The 14900-nt window shown below is 38.0% G+C and overlaps 1 pseudogene; it reads left to right on the top strand.

Moving 5' to 3' along the window:
- Nucleotides 1-3267: 3267 nt before the first annotated feature.
- Nucleotides 3268-4329, top strand: LOC148776827 (olfactory receptor 4K1-like; annotated as a pseudogene).
- The last annotated feature ends 10571 nt before the right edge of the window (nucleotides 4330-14900 follow it).

Below are 14900 nucleotides of genomic sequence, written 5' to 3'. Positions count from 1 at the left end.
CACTGCTCTGAGACCTCTTTCCACAATATCCAAAAGCAAACTACTTGTGTATCTAAGCAGTTTTACCCACTGTATGCCCAAATGACTTTCTGTTTGATTCTGATGTTTGGTTAAGTAATGAGCAAAGACAATGAAAATATTGGATTTTGAGGGGTAGCTTATTATAAGATATGGAGTTTCAAAAACTTCATCATAGATATTTCCATAAAAAGATAAAAGCAAAGGATTAAAGAAAAGATTCTAATTATCTTAGGCCCATTGGAGACTGATATTTCTTATGATACATATTCCTGCTCTGGGCATTTAGGCTGGTGTTTATTGTCTTTGCCACTTTAGACAAAGGCACATGGAGGGAGACAGCTTGTTAAACAAGAGTAACTGGTGTTGCAGACTCCTAGGTCACTACATTTCCCTCTTGTGATATGTACTTTGCTTTCAATTATAGACAAATAAACGCTTTTATCATCTTGTTTTTAGAAAAACAACTTGAAGTATGTTAATAATTCCCACAGCAAGATGACCTCACTAAAGGAAGTTTTTTTTAATGGGCTATTGCAGTCCGTGGGATTGGTTATCTGAGATTTGGGGGCATGTAGTATGGTATTCAAACATTGTCTTATGGGCTCTTGTGACTCAATCTTTTCTTTTTTTTTTTAAAAAAGCCAATAGGTTTTGGAGGTTTCTTTTCTTCAACCTATTATTGCTCCCCTGTGATTTCGCTCAAAACTGTTATGTGGAATTTAATCACATGAAGCAAAAAATTAAATATAGATATTAGCATTCAGAGTTAAAGGGATTCTGGGCTAAAGTATTTATAGAATTGAGATGACAAGATTCTGTAATAGCCTATATGGGACAAGAATATGAAAAAAAATGAATATATGTATATGTAGAATTGAATCACTTTGCTATACACCTGAAACTAACACAATATTGTAAGTCAACTATACTCCAATATAAAAGAATTAAATTAAAAAAAGAGCTTGGAGTTTGTATATGAGATTCTAAAATCTGAAATAAAACATTAGACTTATTTGATTATTGTCACTGCTAACACGTCGATGCTTACCAGGTGAAGGTAAGCATATAGCTAAATTATTTTGAAAAAATAGATATGGTGATAGAGAATAGAATCGGGCAAAAAATTGTCATTTTAATAACTCAATAGATTTTGCATTTATCACTTCGAAAACTCTTGTCAAGCCTTGTATATACATTGATACACTATAGGAAGATGTTTTAAAAGGCATAAGATTCTATGAGTAACACAAAAAAGTAATTAGTAATTTTTATATTTTAAAATGCGGATGTGGATGTCTTACCTTTACTAAATAATACAATATATCTCATGCAGCTGTCATTGAATGTGACTACAGACACAGAAAAATTTTCCCAGTTTCTGAGATCTGGCCATAAGCTTCATTTCAAGGGTTCTTACAAGAAATCACAGATCATTTCAATTTTATTTTGAATGACTCAATTATCACCACACATTTAAATAAAAATATAAATTGCTTTTCAAATTCTGTATACAGAAGTATATGTATAGAATTTGGAATGCAATTTTATATCTATATTTCTTTTTAGAAAACAAGAAAGACTAGGTTTTTAGTGTGTGTCCATATTTTAAGACTGAATTCCGTTCCGTTTAGTCGCTCAGTCGTGTCTGACTCTTTGCGACCCCGTGGACTGTAGCCTACCAGGCTTCTCCGTCCATGGGATTCGCCAGGCAAGAAAACTGGAGTGGGTTATCATTTCCTTCTCCAGGGGATCTTCCCGACCCAGGGATCGAACCGGGGTCTCCCGCATTGGAGGCAGACGCTTTAACCTCTGAGCCACCAGTGAAGCCCAATTAAGAAACTGAATTAACAGCTTTCTAAAATTGTTTAAGCCTATGAGGCAGATTATTGTTCAAAAAAGTCGATTATGCCAATTTCATAGTAAGGTTAAAAGCTAAGTTTCCATTATGTAGTTTCTAATAAACCAGCCAAAATTATACTGATGTTTTTCAAGAGAATGCTTATTTCACATAAACAATTTATTGCACGTTTCCTATTCCTTTTGTCTGAAGTAGATTTCCTCAAGGCTTGCTCTTCATTTTCTTTAGTTGCTGCTGAAATGTAACCTACCCAGAGAGGCTTTTATGATCACTTGGTTAGTCCATATTCCTTTGCCCTGCTTTATTTTCTCTGAAGCACTTATCACTAAATGACATAATATATATTTTGTCTCCATTGCCTCTGCCAGTCCCACCATTTCTTTAGGATATAACCAAATGAAGGTGGGGCACATTTCCCCTCCTTTTTTTCGCATTGCTTTGGCTCCAGATTCCATAAGGTTGAATGGTGCAGAGCAGGCAATTTGTATTATTTGTTGAGTTAATATATAAATTATGTTTTCAGTTGACTTTGGAAAAACACTTTTGTTATTGTGAAAAACTCATCAGAGAAAGAAGAGATTAAAAAATGACCAGCAAACATAAGTGGTACAAATATGTTTAAAGAACAAACATATCACAGTAATTAAATTACATTCAGTTCCATCTTTGAAGTGCTTTGAAGGTCTCATTAAATAATATTATATTCAACTGTTGTGAAAAGGAGATCATATGGAGAGAAATAAAGAGTGATTGAAAAGAACATATGCTTCTGAGGTTCTCGGAAAACATTTTAACTACTAAATCATATAAAACTCAAATTGTTTTAATATAGAAAAGTGAAAGTAATTTGTCACTCATAGTAGCTTAACTTACAAATTAATTTCTCTCTCTTATTATCACTGCAGATTTTCTCAAATGCATGGACACATCTCACTTATTTCTCCAATGTCATTGCTAAAGTAACTGGTCTGATTTTCATCTCTTTGCACTTGGCCTAAATTTCTTGTCCCTCCAAGATTCTGTAAAAGGCATCAGATTCATCTTTTGAATTTGTAATCTGAATGTGTAAGTATGGTACATGGGACTTTCAAAGTGCTATTGAGATCTTGCACACTTCTATAAAAAGTGTATTGGTATATAATATCAAATCAAATTTTCCCTTCCTTCCATATTGACAACTATTAATTGGGTAAATCTTTATCCATCTTTTATCTAGCCAATCCATAAATGCAAAAGTAAATGACAATTTGTATAGTTATGTAACACAAGAAAAATATAAATTCCTGGAAATAATAATAATACCCTTATCTGTTATTTTTTTTAATAAATTTTTTTTTCCCTTTAATAACTTGAGCAGCCCGGATTCAGTTAATGGATGGATCAATAAGTCAGTGGTTACTGAATTCATTTTGTTGGGCCTGTCTGCTGCTGCTGCTGCTAAGTCACTTCAGTCGTATCCGACTCTGTGTGACCCCATAGACGGAAGCCCACCAGGCTCCCCCGTCCCTGGGATTCTCCAGGCAAGAACACTGGAGTGGGTTGCCATTTCCTTCTCCTGTCTAGCTCTCGGGAACTCCAGCTCTTCCTTTTCTTTGTCTTCTCTGTGTTTTATGGTGCTGCAGTGTTGGGAAACATTCTTATCATTCTCACAGTGATTACAGACTCTCGATTGCATTCTCCAATGTACTTTTTTCTTAGCAATCTCTCCTTCATTGATGTCTGTCAGGCTACATTTGCCACTCCCAAGGTGATTGCAGATTTCCTCAGTGAACACAAGACCATCACTTTCAAGGGATGCATGTCACAGATTTTTTTCTTGCGTGTTTTTGGGGGCAGTGAGATGGTACTTCTTGTTGCCATGGCCTATGATAGATATATCGCTATATGCAAACCTCTGCATTACATAACCATCATGAGCCGAAGACTGTGCACTGTCCTGGTGGGGGTCTCCTGGGCCATTGGCATCTTGCTTACACTCAGCCAGTCACCTGGTATTCACAATAGATCTTCCTTTCTGTGGACCCAACAAGGTAGACAATTTCTTTTGTGATCTCCCCCTCGTGATTAAACTTGCCTGCTTGGACACCTATGTTTTAGAGATCCTGGTGCTCACAAGTAGTGGCCTGTTGTCACTTATCTGTTTTCTCCTTTTGCTCATTTCTTACACTATCATCCTTGCTACTGTCCATCGCCAAGCCTCTGGTGGGACATCCAGGGCACTTTCCACTCTGCCTGCCCACATTACTGTTGTAGTTCTGTTCTTTGGCCCATTAATCTTTATCTACATTTGGCCCTTTGAAAGCTTCACAGTTGATAAATTTATCTCTGTGTATTTTACTGTATTCACTCCTCTTCTTAACCCTATGATTTACACCCTAAGGAATAAAGATGTAAAGGAAGCCATGAAGAAACTAAGGAACCAACATGTGGATTCCAAGGAAGCCTTTTAGACAACTGTGATGAAGCAACACAAGTCCTTTCTTCTTGTTCTTTGTAATGCCCCTGTGTAGTTGTTATCACTGTGTTTCTATCATAATTAGTCTTTCTGGTTATAGGACCTGATTTGTCACTCTAAAGTTGGCAAATGCAATGCAGAACTGCATATTATGTTACCAGTTTTGATATTCTGTGGCTCACTTCATCTTCCCTGAAATGGTAACTGTGCTGTGCTGTGCTTAGTTGCTCAGTCGTATCTGACTCTGGGACCCCATGGAGCCTGCCAGGCTCCTCTGATTCTCCAGGCCAAAATACTGGAGTGGGTTGTTATGCCCTCCTTCAGGAGATCTTCCCAGCCCAGGTATTGAACCCAGGTCTCCCACATTGCAGGCAGATTCTTTACTGTCTGAGACACAAGGGAAGCCCCCAAACAGTAGCTACATATATTAAAATTTATAATGTCCTTTATATAAGTCTTGTTAAAAAATCTTGCAACCTTTTAAAGATATCTCCATATTAAATCAGATTAGCAAACACATCTAACTTGACTGGAGTAGCATAGAAAGCAATTTAGTGCTAAAAATAGAAACTGCTTTGACATTATAAGCTAAATGAAAATTGCTTTCATAAGTTATAGTTCATAATTATTTCAGCTAATAACTTGATTCCTATAAGTAGTTGCAAATATTCCACATTCATAAATAAGGCAATACTGTTCATAAATTTTAAATTATATTTATTATTTATGTTAAATTTTAAATACCCCAAATACTATAGTATTAATGTTAGGACTGAGTTTTGATGCTCTGAATTTGAAGCAAATAACATATCAATAGCATCACCACGGAGAATGCGATGGCACCCCACTCCAGTACTCTTGCCTGGAAAATCCCATGGACCGAGGACCTGGTAGGCGGCAGTCCATGGGGTCGCGAAGAGTGGGACATGGCTGAGTGACTTCACTTTCACTTTTCACTTTCATGCATTGGAGAAGGAAATGGCAACCACTCTAGTGTTCTTGCCTGGAGAATCCCAGGGAGGGCAGAGCCTGGTGGACTGCCGTCTATGGGGTCGCACAGAGTCGGACACGACTGAAGCGACTTAGCAGCAGCAGCATCACCAAGGCCATAATTCAAATTATAAGAGTAGTCTTATGCTTTCTGGGACAACTGTCATAGCACTTTACAGATTTTATTTATATCATTGATAATAAACCTACCAGCTAAAAATAATTATAGGATATCTAAACAGGCTGATTGCAGCCATGAAATTAAAAGACGCTTACTCCTTGGAAGGAAAGTTATGACCAGCCTAGACAGCATATTAAAAAGCAGAGACATTACTTTGCCAACCAAGGTCCGTCTAGTCAAGGCTATGGTTTTTCCCGTGGTCATGTATGGATGTGAGAGTTGGACTGTGAAGAAAGCTGATCGCTGAAGAATTGATGCTTTTGAACTGTGGTGCTGGAGAAGACTCTTGAGAGTCCCTTGGACTGCAAGGAGATCCAACCAGTCCATTCTAAAGGAGGTCAGTCCTGGGTGTTCATTGGAGGGACTGATGCTAAAGCTGAAACTCCAATACTTTGGCCACCTCATGCAACGAGTTGACTCATTGGAAAAGACTCTGATGCTGGGAGCGATTGGGGGTAGGAAGAGACGGGGACGACAGAGAATGAGGTGGCTGGATGGCATCACCGACTCGATGGACATGAGTTTGAGTGAACTGCAAGAGTTGGTGATGGACAGGGAGGCCTGGTGTGCTGTGGTTCATGGGGTTGCTAAGAGTCGGACACGACTGAGCGACTGAGCTGAACTGACTGAAATAGACAGTGATTTGTTTAATTCATGTGCGAGTTTAAATTTCACAGTAATCACAGAAAGTGCACATATTAATAATTATGAAATATATCCCATACTTTAAAAAAAAATTAAGTGAAATTTCAGAAACATCTCACCAAATCAGGGAATGACTGTGATAAAGAAGGTGAGCATAATTGATTCAGCCCCTTATTAGTCACACATCTATCACTGTTATCACCACATCACTGATTCATGCCAGGGGGTGTTTATTCTATTTGTGTTAGCTTTGAATCCAAATGCCATTTTTTAACTGAAGATGTAATTGTGTTTTTCTTTTTATTACTTTGATTGTAAGACAATCACTGTTCTATTACCATATTTATCAATATACCAAAAGTTTAACATGCAAGCACATGCAGTAAGTGCCATAGAAAGGATAAAATCTTCAAAACACTGATTTTCAGGTAAGTTATAATGTTGTTTGATACACATGAGACATTTGGAGTGATGAAATAGGAAACTAGTGGAAAACTAGATTGTCCTTACCTCAGTCACATCTTTGAGACCTTGTACCCTGCAGCAATCTGATCTCCTTATCACATTTGTTGTCCACACGTGAGGGTGTGAGGTTACTTCATTGGATATCACTTTAATAAACTTAAATTTATTAAAAACAGGCTATCATCTCACACGCTAGTAAAGTCATGCTCAAAATTCTCCAAGCCAGGCTTCAGCAGTATGTAAACGGTGAACTCCCAGAGGTTCAAGCAGGTTTTAGAAAAGGCAGAGGCACCAGAGATCAAATTGCCAACATCCACTGGATCATGGAGAAAGCAAGAGAGTTCCAGAAAAACATCTATTTCTGCTTCATTGACTATGCCAAAGCCTTTGACTGTGTGGATCACAATAAACTGTGGAACATTCTGAAAGAGATGGGAATCCCAGACCACCTGACCTGCCTCTTGAGAAACATGTATGCAGGTCAGGAAGCAACAGTTAGAACTGGACATGGAACAACAGACTGGTTCCAAATAGGAAAAGGTGTACGTCAAGGTTGTATATTGTCACCTTGCTTATTTAACTTATATGCAGAGTACATCATGAGGAACGCTGGGCTGGAAGAAGCACAAGCTGGAATCAAGATTGCTGGGAGAAATATCAATAACCTCAGATATGCAGATGACACTACCCTTATGGCAGAAAGTGAAGAGGAACTCAAAAGCCTCTTGATGACAGTGAAAGAGGAGAGTGAAAAGGTTGGCTTGAAGCTCAACATTCAGAAAACAAAGATCATGGCATCTGGTCCCATCACTTCATGGGAAATAGATGGAAAGACAGTGGAAACAGTGTCAGACTTTATATTTTTGGGCTCCAAAATCACTGCGGATGCTGATTGCAGCCATGAAATTAAAAGATGCTTGCTCCTTGGAAGGAAAGTTATGACCAACCTTGATAGTATATTAAAAAGCAGAGACATTACTTTGCCAACCAAGGTCCGTCTAGTCAAGGCAATGGTTTTTCCCGTGGTCATGTATGGATGTGAGAGTTGGACTGTGAAGAAAGCTGACCGCCGAAGAATCGATGCTTTTAAACTGTGGTGTTGGAGAAGACTCTTGAGAGTTCCTTATACTGCAAGGAGATCCAACCAGTCCATTCTAAAGGAGGTCAGTCCTGGATGTTCATTGGAGGGACTGATGCTAAAGCTGAAACTGCAATACTTTGGCCACCTCATGCGACTCACTGGAAAAGACTCTGATGCTGGGAAAGCTTGGGGGCGGGAGGAGAAGGGGACGACAGAGAATGAGATGGCTGGATGGCATCACCGACTCTGTGGACACGAGTTTGAGTGAACTCCGGGAGTTGGTGATGGACAGGGAGGCCTGGCGTGCTGTGATTCATGGGGTCGCGGAGAGTCGGACACGACTGAGCGACTGAACTGAACTGAACTGATATGAATATTATTCAAATGAGAAATGACAGGTTTTACAAAAGAGGCAAAGCCATAGTTCCGTGTTCAGTAAAAGATTTCAACTGAAGTCAAGATATCTATTAAAAAGTTCATTACCAGATAATAAAAGCAAGTAAAGGATATAATAGACATCATAATGGTATGTTATAAACATATGAAGTGTTAATAGTCTCAGTGTGGTAATGTTCAGCTTTGTTCAATTCAATGTAGCTCAATACTTTTCAGCAACTTTTTACTTAATTTATGCCGATGTTGTCGTCAGAGGAGACTAAGAAAGAACTCTGGCTTCATGTAAATGACTGAACATTAAGGAAACAAAGACTCACAGAACTTACTCTGTATTCGAATTGCAGAAGGGTATGACCAGCAGAGCACATTTTGCTGGCCAACCACCAGAAAACCTCATAATTGATACCAATTTAATGAATTGCCCTAGTGCAAGTTTTGGCCCACAGACTTACAGACCCAGAAATGCCAACTTGTTGATAATTGCAAGAAACTTGGGGGAATTTGTCAAGTTCCACTGAAATTGTAATTATAAAACAAATCAAATAGTCACAGCATTGTAATTAGAAAAGATATCGAATTATTAGTTAGTGCTTTTGGTGAAGCTATGTTGGTTACTTGATTGACACAAGATCATCATACTCTGATAACCTGACAGGGAAACACCACCTGAACAACGTTGGGGTGGGCACTGTTATGATTTGCCTTGGTGATTCCCTCTCTTATTTCCCTGTATATTCAGGACTAAATATAGTCTTTTTCAGAGTGTGCTAATACCTCTCACCAGATTAAAATAAAAATTTACTGGCCTAAGAGTCACTGTAATTGAACTGAAGAGAATTGACATATGTTCTATACATTATGTATGTTATAAAACCTAATTCTCAAATGACAACCATATTTTACTATTTCTAAACACTTCTGAGTCATATATCATAGGCAGCAAATTTCATGAAAAGCTATGCAAATGATAAACACAAACAGAAAAAAAGTCAATCTATTAGGTAGTAAAAATATAATTTAAAACAAGAGAGAAGTGTTATGTTCTCTGTTATACTGATAAGGAATAAAATAAGACTGAAAATGTGGAAATATGGAAGTTCTCTTTAGTCAAAAATTGCTGATAAATTTTTAGAAAGCAATCTGGTATATTTATCAAAATATGTCTGTATTTATAACTTAATAAATTTATCTAGGCATCTTCTATCTTTACAAATAAATTCCCAATTCTCAAGCACAAAATTAAATATTTATAAATATTATACATTATGGACTCTAGAAAATAGAGTCCCCATTAAGAATTGGATAAAGCTAGTCATAAATTAAAAAAAAAAATTGTGACTCCTTTCATGTAAGAATGCCATTGAAGACAGAGATTGATATTTCTTCCCCTTTCTGGAAGAGCATTCCTCCATCCAATGAAACCAGAATAAACTTCATTCTAAAATTTGACAGGCATCATTATAAGGGAATTTTTTAAGCCAATTTCACTTAAAAAGAAGTATAAAAAATTCCTTTAAAAACAGCAATACAAATTCAAGAATATGTAAAAACAGGAAGCAAAAGTGATGATCTAGTTTAAGATACCCAGAAATATAATATTGGTTTGAAATTTGACTATCATTCAATATAATTCACTTTACTAACAAAAATACAAGAAAATAAACATATGATTATCTCAATACATGGGAAAAGTCTTTAAAAACAGTCATTGTTGAAAAACAAAACTTTCATTAACTCAGAACAGAAAAGAATATCTATGGCTGAAAACTTCAATATGAGGCACAAAGCATTTAATAGTACCTATAAATAGCATTGTTATCTACTAAACTGAAGTGCTAGTTCAGAAAACAAAACACTGTCAACAAAATTAAAAAAAAATTTATAAACAGGAAGTAGAAGGAGGTGGGATTCACAGCAAATTGAATTCAGATAAACTTTAAAGATTAACTAAGTGAGTAGTTAAAAAAAAATTCACCCTAAAACTTTTAAATACTGCAACCTGGAGAACTTTATACTAAGTGCAATAAACCAGACACAGAAGAATAAATATTACATGGTATCACTTATACAAGAAATCTAAAATAGTCAAAATCATAGAAAATCTCATAGAAGCAGAGAGTAGCAGTTGCCTGAGGGGGAGGAAAACAGGGAGATATTAGTTTAGACAAAGGAGTTTCTATTAAAAGATGAAAAGCTCTGGAGTTCTAATACATCATGGTGACTATAGTAAACAATATTTCATTTTACACTTGAAATTTGTTTAGAGAGTATGTCTTATGCTGAATGTTATTACAAAAGAGGCAATACCTATAAAAAAGAAACTTTTAGAGGTAACGGATATGTTTTTGACACACATTGTGGTGACAATCTCACAGGTGTATAATTATCTTCAGACTCAGCAAACTGTATCAATTAAAAATGTACAGTCTTTGTATATCAGTCATACATCAATAAAATGTTTCTTTAAAGATTAAAGCTACACATCTAACAAAAAAATAAAACATGACAAAGTAAATGATATAACATGAAGTGAATATTTTAAATTAAAACATTATATAAAAAAGAAGTATACTTATATGATAAGATGTTACAATATCATTTAATAAAGTGGAAGATAAAAGTTATAGATCAGTTTAAAGGTAAAATAACACCAACAGAAAAAATAGAAAACTAAAAAAAGAAATCCAATAGAGGACAGAATGAGTAGGAAAAATGAGCAGATATAGATAAAATAAAGAGCTTCCCATGTGGCTCAGCTGGTAAAGTATCCACCTGCAATGCGGGAGACCTGGGTTTCATCCCTGGGTTGGGAAGATCCCTTGAAGAAGGGAAAGATTACCCACTCCAGTATTCTGGCCTGGAGAATTCTTGGGGTCCCAAAGATAAAATAAATAGAAAAAAATAGCAAGATAGTAGGTATACAGTCATTAAAGTCATTACATGTGAAAGGTCTAAGGACTTCACTAAGAGACAGATACTGTCAAGATGAACCACAAGCAAGAACCAGCTATTTGCTGTGTATAAGGAATCAACTTTAAATATAAAGACATAGACTGCTCAAAATAAAAGGATGAAGAAAAGACATACAATGCAAACAGTAATTATAAGGGAACCAAAGAAATCAAATCAATATCTGACTCTGAAGACTTCAGAACAAGAAATATTACTGAGAATAAAGAGAGACATGCTGTGATAGTAAAGAGCTTAATCCATCAAGAAGGCATAATGATCCTAATCTGCTCGCACCTGATTGATGAGCTTTCAATACATTGAGCCAAACATTTCTTCTAAATTTATTTATTTGTTTGTTTTTGTGTAGCAGAGTTTTATTAATGTAAGATAAAGAACAGAAAGCTTCTGACATAGATATCAGAAGGGGAGCAGAGAAAACCCACTTGCTAGTGCTAGCACGGGGGTTATATACTTTTAAAATTAGCTATTACAATAAGTCAAAAGAATGTCTCAAGGTTGCAAAGATCTTACTAGACCTACTCCCATAGTTTACATTTTAAGATAACAGAATTAGCTAGAAGGTTTTCAGTTCAGTTCAGTTCAGTTCAGTGGCTCAGTTGTGTCTGACTCTCTGTGACCCCACGGACTGCAGCACGCCAGGCCTCCCTGTCCATCACCAACTCCCAAAGCTGACTAAACTCATGTCCATTGAATCGGTGATGCCAACCATCTCATCCTCTGTCGTTCCCTTCTCCTCCTGCTTCAATCATTCCCAGCATCAGAGCTTTTCCAAATGAGCCAGTTCTTCACATCAGGTGGCCAAAGTGGTGGGGTTTCAACTTTAGCATCAGTCATTCCAATGAATATTCAGGACTGATTTCCTTTAGGATAGACTCATTGGATCTCCTTGAGTCCAAAGGACTCTCAAGAGTCTTCTCCAACACCACAGTTCAAAAGCATCAATTCTTCAGCGCTCAGCTTTATTTATAGTCCAACTCTCACAGCCATACATGAATACTGGAAAAACCATAGCCTTGACTAGATAGACCTCTGTTGACAAAGTAATGCTTTTTAATTTGCTGTCTATGTTGGTCATAGCTTTTCTTCCAAGGAGCAAACGTCTTCTAATTTCATGGCTGCAGTCACAATCTGCAGTGATTTTGGAGCCCAGAAAAATAAAGTCAGCCAATGTTTCCACTGTTTCCCCATCTATTTCCCGTGAAGTGATGGGACCAGATGCCATGATCTTAGTTTTCTGAATGTTGAGCTTTAAGCCAACTTTTTCACTCTCCTCTTTCACACACATAAAGAGGACCTTTAGTTCCTCTTCACTTTCTACCATAAGGGTGGTGTCATCTGCATATCTGAGGTTATTGCTAGTTCTCCTTGAAATCTTGATTCTAGCTTGTGCTTCATCCATTCCAGCATTTCTTGTGATGTACTTGACATATAAATTAAATAAGGTGGATGACAATATACAGTCTTGACATACTCCTTTCCCAATTTGGAACCAGTCTGTTGTTCCATGTCCAGTTCTAACTGATGCTTCCTGACCTGCATACAGATTTCTCAGGAGGTAGGTCAGATGGTATTCCCATCTGGTATTCCCATCTCTTTCAGAATTTTCCACAGTTTATTGTGATCCACACAGTCAAAGGCTTTGGCATAATCAATAAAGCAGAAGTAGATATTTTTCTGGAACTCTCTTGCTTTTTCATGATCCAGTGGATGTTGGCAATTTGATCTCTGGTTCCTCTGCCTTTTCTAAATCCAGCTTGAACATATGGAAGTTCACGGTTCACATACTATAGAACCCAGGCTTGGAGAATTTTGATCAATACTTTGCTAGCGTGTGAGATGAGTGCAATTGTGCGGTTGTTTGAACATTTTTTGGCATTGCTTTTCTTTGGTATTGGGATGAAGACTGACCTTTTCCAGTCCTGTGGCCACTGCTGAGTTTTCCAAATTTGCTGGCATATTGAGTTCAGCAATATCACAGCATCATCTTTTATGACTTGAAATAGCTCAGCTGGAATTCCATCACCTCCACTAGCTTTGTTCATAGTGATACTTCCTAAGGTCCACTTGAGTTTGCATTCCAGGATGTCTGGCTCTGGGTGAGTGATCACACCATCATGATTATAAAGGTCGTAAAGATCTTTTTTTGTATAATTCTTATGTGTATTCTTGCCACCTCTTCTTAATATCTTCTGTTTCTGTTAGGTCCATACCATTTCTGTCCTTTATTGAGCCCATCTTTGCATGAAATGTTCCCTTGGTATCTCTAATTTTCTTGAAGAGATTAGGCTGTGTTCCCTCCCTGTTATTTGACCTGAGGCCATGCCAAAGCCTTTGACTGTGTGGATCACAATAAATTGTGGAAAATTCTGAAAGAGATGGGAATACCAGACCACCTGACCTGCCTCTTCAGAAAACTATATGCAGGTCAGGAAGAAACAGTTAGAACTGGACATGGAACAACAGACTGGTTCCAAATAGGAAAAGGAGTATGTCAAGGCTGTATATTGTCACCCTGCTTATTTAACTTATATGCAGAGTACATCATGAGAAACACTGGGCTGGAAGAAGCACAAGCTGGAATCAAGATTGCTGGGAGAAATATCAATAACCTCAGATATGCAGATGACACCACCATTATGGCAGAAGTGAAGAGGAACTCAAAAGCCTCTTGATGAAAGTGAAAGAGGAGAGTGAAAAAGTTGGCTTGAAGCTCAACATTCAGAAAACTAAGATCATGGCAACCGGTCCCATCACTTCATTGGAAATAGATGGGGTAACAGTGGCTGATTTTATTTTGGGGAGCTCCAAAATCACTTCAGATGGTGATTGCAGACATGAAATTAAAATACGCTTACTCCTTGGAAAGAAAGTTATGATCACCCTAGACAGCATATTAAAAAGCAGAGACATTACTTTGCAAACAAAGGTCCGCCTAGTCAAGGCTATGGTTTTTCCAGTGGTCATGTATGGATGTGACAGTTGGACTGTGAAAAAAGCTGATCACTGAGGAATTGATGCTTTTGAACTGTGGTGCTGGAAAAGACTCTTGAGAGTCCCTTGGACTGCAAGGAGATCCAACCAGTTCATCCTAAAGGAGATCAGTCCTAGGTGTTCACTGGAAGGACTGATGCTAAAGCTGAAATCCCAATACTTTGGCCACCTCATGCGAAGTGCTGACTCATTGGAAAAGATCCTGATGCTGGCAGGGATTGGGGGCAGGAGGAGAAGGGGACGACAGAGGATGAGATGGCTGGATGGCATCACCGACTCGATGGACATGAGTTTGGGTAAACTCTGGGAGTTGGTGATGGACAGAGAGGCCTGGCGTGCTGCGATTCATGGGGTCACAAAGAGTCGGACACAACTGAGTGACTGAACTGAACTGAAACTGTGGTGTAGGTTATGAAGATAATGGTTCAGTTCAGTTCAGTTCTGTCACTCAGTCGTGTCTGACTCTTTGTGACCCCATGAATCACAGCACGCCAAGCCTCTCTGTCCATCACCAACGCCCGGAGTTCACTCAAACTCATGTCCATCGAGTCGGTGATGCCATCCAGCCATCTCATTCTCTGTCGTCCCCTTCTCCTCCCGCCCCCTATCCTTCCCAGCATCAGAGTCTTTTCCAGTGAGTCAACTCATCGCATAAGGTGGCCAAAGTATAGGAGTTTCAGCTTTAGCATCAGTCCTTCCAATGAACACCCAGGATTGATCTCCTTTAGAATGGACTGGTTGGATCTCCTTGCAGTCCAAGGGACTCTCAAGATAATGGTAACCTCCTTCAAAAGGTCCCATTCACGCACTGCTGCAGGCAGTGCCCCCAAGCCTGCAGCAGGCC

The sequence above is a fragment of the Moschus berezovskii genome, chromosome 9, assembly GCF_049115385.1.
Source record: "Moschus berezovskii isolate FMDL1 chromosome 9, NW_MosBer_1.0, whole genome shotgun sequence".
Classification (NCBI taxonomy): Eukaryota; Metazoa; Chordata; class Mammalia; order Artiodactyla; family Moschidae; genus Moschus; species Moschus berezovskii.
This window is presented reverse-complemented; position numbering and strand designations above follow the sequence as displayed.